The sequence below is a fragment of the Cydia amplana genome, chromosome 3 (genome assembly GCF_948474715.1).
Source record: "Cydia amplana chromosome 3, ilCydAmpl1.1, whole genome shotgun sequence".
In the NCBI taxonomy this organism is placed as follows: domain Eukaryota; kingdom Metazoa; phylum Arthropoda; class Insecta; order Lepidoptera; family Tortricidae; genus Cydia; species Cydia amplana.
This window is the reverse complement of record NC_086071.1, coordinates 18,645,143-18,654,127: the sequence shown is the minus strand read 5'-3', so window position 1 is coordinate 18,654,127 and position 8,985 is coordinate 18,645,143. Positions and strand designations below refer to the sequence as shown.

The 8,985-nt window shown below is 37.6% G+C and overlaps 1 long non-coding RNA gene across 1 annotated transcript in view; it reads left to right on the top strand.

Annotated features, from left to right (window-relative positions):
• Positions 1 to 8,985, top strand: part of LOC134662856 (uncharacterized) — a 256,695-nt gene that overhangs the window by 228,406 nt on the left and 19,304 nt on the right. The gene's annotated exons all lie outside the window — the stretch shown is intronic.

The window sequence follows — 8,985 nt, the reverse complement described above, 5'->3', positions numbered from 1 at the left end:
GCCTTTCGTTTGAGTTTTTTTTTATTAATTTATGTATGGTATTCGTATTTCGCTCCTAAATCTTATTATAATAAAAAAAAGTCAAATGAAGAGGCATAGCTATGGTTAATATTCCTGCCTACATCAAATTATGTAAAAATATTTTTCATAATCCATAATGTCAATATCCAGAAAGGAAAATGGGGACTATTCGTATGGGGAAACGGCCGTCCCCTTTCCTCCTAAGCTAAAGGGAACGCCTAATTTTATTTTCCCTGGGGCATGAAGAACAAGAATGATTGTTATGTTTGCTCGGTGTTTTTCTTTCCCTATCTAGTATAAATAAACTATATATTTTTTTCCTTACTTTAATCTATTATGTATCATTAAATTCTTGAATGCGTGTCGTTTTATATTATTTATTATTGTATAGCTTGGTGCTCGGCTTACTTGAATAATATTTTGACTTTAACTTTGATATTTTTTTGAATTCTGAATAACTCTGCATTCAAGAATGTACCGTAGCTTTTGCGACATCAAACAAAACACATGAACCAACGTTAGTGTATATGATTAAGTACTCAATAAAATAATTCAATTCTAATTGTACAAATATTTTCGACTTTAAATGCTAGAGTTCGCGTTGGTAGACGGCGCCCACCTACGGAGTTGTAAAACACGTCCACGACAGACACTAAGTGGGAGTTTGTTTACTATTGTACAATTTGTACAGGATACTACTATTACTATCCATATTATACACTAAAATATTCCCAAAACGCCACTGCTACTATCACTACATAGTATAAAACTAAGTCGCTTCCCGCTGTCCCTATGTATGCTTAGATCTTTAAAACTACGCAACGGATTTTGATTCGTTTTTGTTTTAATAGATAGAGTGATTCAAGATAGGTTTATGTATAATTTGTTAACCCGTGTGAAGCCGGGGCGGGTCGCTAGTTAAAGAATAAACGAAAGCTGTTGCTTACAAGAATACAGTGTAAAAACTATTCTAAGCTATTTCCATGCAGATATTACCGGATAAAAGCTTGTAATAAAACTGTACACTGTTTCGCTTTTAAACCCGCCACGGAAAAATAAAACTGCATTTTATCTCAAACGCGTAATAAACGCGTTATAGTGACGTATGAGCGGGCGGAGCGTGTCCGTTATCGAGCCTGATAAAATTCGATAAATTGTCGACGCCCGGACCTTTGCAATTATGAAAATGCCGCACACTCACTACGATAGCTCGACGAGATTTCAATTGGCCCCAATTGGGGCGCTAATGTTCGAGCCCCACGTTGGGCGCCAAATATAATTTACCTTCGTTCTAATTGGGTTTGAGATATTATTATACGCACCAAAATAGAAACTACCGCATGTAGCCCGTACTACGTACATAAAATACTAATAATAAAGGCACACTTTATTACTAGAGCACAAAATTATACATATATTGCTTTAATCGCTTCAATGTCGTAGACCTTGACTGGTAGTTTATTTAAATAAACAATTTAAACCATTTCTAATAGATATATCGGAGCGGCCAAGGTGTTCACAATATCTGGACACGCACTCTGACGCCCTGACAATAGAGGCGTGTTCAGATATTTGTGAGCACCTTAGCCGTTTTGGCAAACTGTTGCGCCTAAACTCCCTCGACATTATCTCGACGAGATTGCCTATTTATTCAAATGAACAGCTAATCTCAAGCAGTTCATTACAATTACAATGTTGGAAGACAATTAAGTATGTAAGTATATTAAATGATTAGACTAGAAAGTCTATGGAGCCTGGTCTTCAACAGAAGAACAAGACGTTACGATCCTAAGTAGATTAAGTTTTGTGAATTAGTAAATAAATCTTAGGTAACTAAAAACATTCCATTATGTTTTCAAGATAACAAATAAGACACTTAACACGTTTTACGCTTAATGTAATCGCTCTATCTTTCCATTTAATCCGGGTAATAGATTATGGAATATCGGAGCGATTTAACCAAACTTTTTAATCCTTGGTCTTATCAGATAAACACTAGTTTTGAGCACAGGATGGAAGATACTTGAAGGTTATAGAAACACGATTAAGGGTGTGTGATGTTCGGATGGGACCGGTACGAGGGTGCGTACGGCGCGGCGGTTAGCGTACACTGGCGCCGCCCGGACAGTATTGCCAGGGTTAGGACGCCCTTGCCTCAACTATTGTATATTCCGGAATACGGAAATCGTTTGAATATTTGTGTGCGCACGTATCCCTAGGCGTGCGTACGTAAGGCCTAGTTTCCCCTCTGGGTTGGAAGCTCAGATGGCAGTCGCTTTCGTAAAGACGCCTAGACCGGCATACTGTTCACTTTTTCTACAATAGACCCAATGCCTGCTGAGACCGGATCATGGGTGTCTATTGTTGCGCCTGTGAATGAGACCCAGCAGGCGTTCTACATGAAATTAAAGCTCTCCAAAAGGCCTCTACGTGTTAGATCTATATCCCCACGCAATCCTACCAAAAGACCTACCCGAGTTTTAGGGGATTATTACGTATAATCCCCAAAAACTCGGGAGCGGTAGAGAACTGGCAACGTCGCGCGACGGCGCATTTTGGCCGCGCTACCCGCTCCTAGCGGGCGCAACAGGTACAATGTGTATAGCACAGAAGGTCACAGCGTCTTGGCGGGCCAAGGGCGAGATTTTGACGAAAATGTGCCTTTTGATTACTTAGGTTTTACACCAACTTGAACAGTCGTGTTTGTCTTGAACAGTCAGTGAAACGTCATGTTTCAAATTTCACATTAATGATGTCATTTCCCTACTATGTCATTGCAAATGGCATGCAGCTTGGTCAGAACCTAGCCGAGTTTTTGGGGATTATTATCTATAGTCCCTAAAAAGTCGGGAGCGTGTGAGAGCTGGCAACTTCGCGCGACGGCGCATTTTGGCCGCGCCACCCGCTCCTAGCGGGCGCAACAGGTACAAGTGTATAGCACAGAAGGTCACAGCGTCTTGGCGCGCCAAGGGCGAGATTTTGACGAAAATGTGCCTTTTGAAATTACTTAGGTACTAGAAAGTGTCTTTTCTTTGCACCGACTTGAACAGTCATGTTTGTCATGAACAGTCAGTGAAGTCATGTTATTTCGACGAAAGTGAGCCTTTTGAAATTACTTAATACTAGAGTGCGTCTAAATTTATTTTGCACCGACTTTTATTTCAAGATACCTTAGTAAAAAAAGATGTAGTAGTTCTTAGTGGAAGTAGTAGTAATCACTTTATTGTACACAACACAGATTTACATAAAATTTACAGAAATAAAGGTGCAAAGCCGAACTTATCCCTATAGGGATCTCTTCCACCCCTTCTTCTTAAATTCTTTCTTCTTTCTTTTTATAGGGAGATGTTTATATATCTCTGAATTAAAACGATTTTGCCTGTTCTTTCAAAAAAAAAATCTGAACCAAGAAGGCATTCGAAAGGTTTTATTATTGATCAAATGTGCTGTTTGGAATTTTACTACCGTATAAAAAAAAAACCGGCCAAGTGCGAGTTGGACTCGCGTGCCGTAGGTACCTATATTAAGTCCGACTTCAACTTCAACTTCAACATTTATTCAGCAAATAGGCCACAAGGGCACTTTTACACGTCAACATTGAATTTACATACAAGCAAAATAAAAATAATAATACATCAACAATTATTAAATACAACTACAACTACCAAATCAAACTAACGTAATACAATTACTTAGAGATGTATAAGGTCTCTTGATGTCGAATTACATAAAAAAACTATAATAATAATATTAAAATAAAAACAAAACAGATACACGGAAAAAAAAATTTAAACTTATTTAGAGGTGTAAATGTCTCTAAGTGTCAGAACTAAAAAATAACATAGTTTATCAAATTATCCTTAGAGATGTATAGGGTCTCCAAGAGTCAGAATCCTGTATGATTAACACATTACGAAAAAAAAAAACATACGAGAACCGAATGAGGCGTCTCACTGCAATTAAATTAAAAAACAAAGTTACTAAATATATTCGTGTTAGCTTAAACAGACCCGTCTCCACAAACAGCACCCGTTCACGAGTACGACGCGTATCTCAGCCATCGCCTCCCTCAACCTTCATTCGGGAAAGTGGCGACCCGATCAACGACGCCACCGTAAGCAAAGACTTTTAAGCGAGGATGACATGTTCAAGCTACCGGCCTATATTCATATTAAAATAGTGATAACACTTAGCTGTGAGACACAGCATTTTGTGCTCGTATGTTACATAAAAGACGGTATAGCTTCACATAATTACTAGCCGAAATTGACTTAGAGATGTAAAGGTCTCTAAGTGTCCGAATCATTAAAAATATAAGTATGTACAATAAAATAAAAAAAATAAAATGAATAAATACTTAGGGATGTAAAGGTCTCCAAGTGTCAGAATCATTAAAAATAAAATAAATAATTACTCTCACGACTCACGCTTGAATGCACATTTCTAATATGTTTTTCTGTCATCCATAGGTAAAGAACTATTTTGTATGTTTTTTTCATAATTTTAGACCCAGTAGGTCGGACAGACAGACAGACGCACGAGTGATCCTATAAGGGTTTTTTGCTTTTGAGGTGCGGAACCCTAAAAACAACGCATATTTCATAAAACCCCGTGAGGTTATTATTTTGTTAATTTTGTAGTAGCCCCAATCATTTTGTTTTGGTGAAGTATTGCCACTGGGTACGCGAGTGATGGGATTCTAACAGGCTAATTCGAGTTTTAGTTATTCTATCCGTTTCCGACACGATACAGAACCCCTAGTGTAAATATTATTTGATAGCGTGACGTGCGTTCGCGTTCGCGTTATGTCTATTTATGTATGGGGTTTTTGACCAGCGCGCCAAGCGGGACGTTTTGGAAACTCAAAATAACAGTACCTACTAGATATAGAAGATTCACTCTCTAACAAAACGCATTTATTATGACAGAAATGACCGCTAGGTGACGTAGCGGTGTGCGGCAACTACTATGGCTATGGCAGAATACCAGGCACAACACCTCGGCTCACCGGGGTCGCTCCCAGAAGTCGTCGGCAACGTCAAGGGTCTGCTAGGCTTCCTGGTAGAGCTGGGTTGGTAGGAATAGGCCGCCAACCCATCACGCAAAATAGGCACAATAATATGACGTCGAGTTGCGGAAACCAAGCCCGCGAATACCTATAACCTATAACTACTATGGCTAGAACCCAAAATTGGTGTGGGTATGGGCCGCATGTACTTATAGCGATGCGACCAAATCGCAGAGTGAGCCACGCCTGACGTCACGTCGTGCTATCGAATGAAATTTACACTAGGGGTAATAATAAGAGTCCTTTCTTTAGGTAAGGAGGCCATTAAACCTGAAACCTCAAACTTAGATGGAAAATAAATGATTTAAGTTATTATGATGGCCATAAGCGCCCGAGGGCGGCGTAGCGCGTTTACGAAAGTTTGGGGGCTACGCCCTACGCCGTTGCGTAGCTGCGGGCTACGACATAAACATAAGCGGCCTGATACGAACTTTAAGATACGTCCAAAATTTGATAAAGATACGGATATGTCAGTGTCAAAAGTGACGTTTCCTCAAACAAAAACGTCACTTAAATTGCAGCAATATTTAACGTATCTTAAAGTACGAATCAGACCGTGTATCGTGTTCTATTTTAAATTTAGATACCTACTAGTACTAAGAAAAACTGCGATTATTTTGGGTAAGTTTTAGTATGAATCTCAAAATTTTAATGTAATTAAATAATTATCATTTAATAGTTAATAGTAGTTTGTGTTACAAGGGATCAAAATGATACTCACTACGTTCGGGATTCTAAAGTAGAATCCTGAGCGTAATGAGGGATTCAAGTGTTAACGCCCAAGACGAAATAATTTTGATACCGTGTGACACATACTGCTTTTCACATCAACTATGAGGAAAATAAAAAAAATCTTAGTGTTGACACAATCTGATGCTTAAACAGATTATTTAAGCTAAAAAAAGAATGTGCAAAAAAATGTAAAAATAGTGTGCTAGAACAGAAAAGTGTTACTTTGATCCCTCCTAGCAGGGAAGAAAAAGCTCTTTACCGAGTAGGTGGTGTGAAAACATTGTTGTACCAGCGTTCTCATAAACCTCATTTCAAAGATATAAGTCTTACACTAACCCTCTCTTCAAATCTACTCTAAAGTACTATTCTATTTCGTGATGCGATTGAGAAACAAAAACATGACTCAAAACTGCAACACGAACAATGAAAATGCAATGCAAATAGCGATGACACAAAATAATGACCGAAAACATCGAGCTTCCAAAACCTCATTCATTCATGTTGGTTAAGGTGGTTCGATTTTCATACAAAATTCAATCGACTTTCATTAAGTAACTACACACTATTACTACATAAATATTTCCGCATTTATCTTCTTTCGAATATTCATTTTCGCTAAATGAATAGGAAAACAATGTTTCATACAGAAATCATGCAAAAATCATAGTTAACTTTTCATCAATTTTACGTATGTGTGCGTCACAAATGTCGTGTACGGATACATTTGCGACGTTGCCATACCATTTCCGACGTTGCCGGGCTGACCACGGCGCGAATTTGAAGTGCCGTGATGTTTAGCGCAATTTTGTTGACCTACCCGATTTTGTTGAATAAGTACCCGAAGTTCGTCAGCTTAGCTAAGAACTATCATGGCGCGTTTTGTAAACAGTCGCTTTTTTGCTTACAAACGGAAGGTCCCCGGTTCAAACCCCAGTCATTGTATGCTAGGACATAACTTTTTGTATTTTTTTTTACACCTAAATTTCGTGTTGTGTTTTTTATTTTTATTTAATTTTTCTTATTTTCAAAAATCGATGGATTAAGTATGGGCTAAGCGTATTCGTTTAATTTTTACAAAGATAATTAGAAATTATACTCTACCTAATCTCTTTGATTTTTACAATCAGGACATCCTCACAGCAATAAAAAAGAAATGTATAAAATTTCCTGTGGTTGAAAATAATGGAATTTTGTCTATGAATGAAAAACACAATTATTACTAGTTACTACCAGGTATGTAAATTATAACTTGATTATAACTTTATTAGAATCCATATTGTTGCATCATCTTTCTTCCTATTACATTAGATATTTTTTTCTATCATGATTCATGATATTATATTTCTTTCAGGTACAGGGACTACTACGGATAACAAATATAAAAAAATGTACTGTAGGTACTTGAATTAAAAAAAAAATGTTGTCCTTTTATTTTATTTTACAATTACCTACTACTTTATTAGAGGCTGGGCAGTAAGGGATTGCTTTACTTGTAGAACAAACTATTAGCGCTTTAAAAAAAACTGATACCTGACACTTACAGACTGGACTTCCTTGGGCTTATTCTACTAAGAATCGTCAGTAGGTATTCTCCATCCTAGCATAAAAAGATATCCTAAAATGTCGGTCATCACGTCAGGTTTTAGTATCAAAAATGTTTCCCAGCCTGCGTGACGTAGCGGAAACTAAAACTTCTATACAAATATTTGGGACATAGTTTTTATATTAGCTTCAGGATTCAATAAGAATATGCTAGTGATTCTGAGTTGGAAGAACCCAAAAAGATCATAATCTGTGAAAATCAGGTATTGTTTTTTTTTTTTAAACGTTGATAATGTAATTTATTGATAATAGCTACCCGCCCCGGCTTCGCACGGGTTAACAAATTATACATAAACCTTCCTCTTGAATCACTCTATCTATTAAAAAAAACCGCATCAAAATCCGTTGCGTAGTTTTAAAGATCTTAAGCATACAGACAGACAGACAGAAAAGCGACTTTGTTTTATACTATGTAGTGATAGTGATGATGATGATACTGAATATCTGGGGGAAGCGCTGGTGGCCTAGAGGAAAGAGCGTGCGACTTGCAATCCGGAGGTCGCGGGTTCTAACCCCGGCTCGTACCGTCGTACCAATGATTTTTCGGAACTTTTGTACGAAATATCATTTGATACCTATTTACCGGAACCTATTTATATACCAAAAATCGATACCTATTTTTGGTGAAAGAAACCAATGTGAGGAAACCGGACTAATCCCAATAAGTTTACTCTCTGGGTTGGAAGGTCAGGGCAGTCGCTTTCTTAAAAACTAGTGCCCATGCCAATTCTGGGATTAGTTGCCAAGTGGACCCCACGCGAGGAAGAAGAGATTGAATATCTGGGAGACCGACCAAAGCTCAGAAAACATATAAAAACCCAAAAATGCGCGTTTTCTCACAGATCAGACCTAGCTAAGAGATCAAACCCCTTATAGCAAATTTCATCGAAATCGTTAGAGCCGTTTCTGATATCATCCAAATATATAAATAAATATATATATAATAATTGCTCGTTTAAAGGTAAGATTACACAAAAAGGACAAAAATAAACAAAAAGAAATTACCTACTCGCACCAGTCTTGAACCCCAATCCTCTTGCACGTATTTCCACGAACATACCGTAACGCTATTGCAGCATACTTACGTTGTGTGAAATTGTCTACTATAAGCATCACGGAAACACTGTTTGCATGTGTGAGTTATAGTAGGAAAAAGCATGACAGCAACACTCCGTCGACTTTAAAGGGTGGTTTTTGCACAATGAAGTATTCAATGTTTATTTTAATAGTTCAATATTTACTTAAAGAGTTCGCTAAACATACTTTTAAGTATACAAATACCAAGACCATTCCATAAAAAAATTAAACATGAAATTTTGCGAAAGTGGCACCATCTAGCGAGGGTTAAGCTTTGAGTAACCTAGTCGAACCACCTTAAATATCGTCGCTATACTTACTCAACCTCATATCTGCAACAATCATTTGATGGAAATGTCGCTTTTCTTTCATTCGGAATACGGGTGTTTTTGTCATCAAATTAGTGTTGTAGATACGAGGTTGAGTAAGTATAGCGGCGATATAGAAGACGCCTCGTTGCATACATTGCTGATGTCAAAAGATCG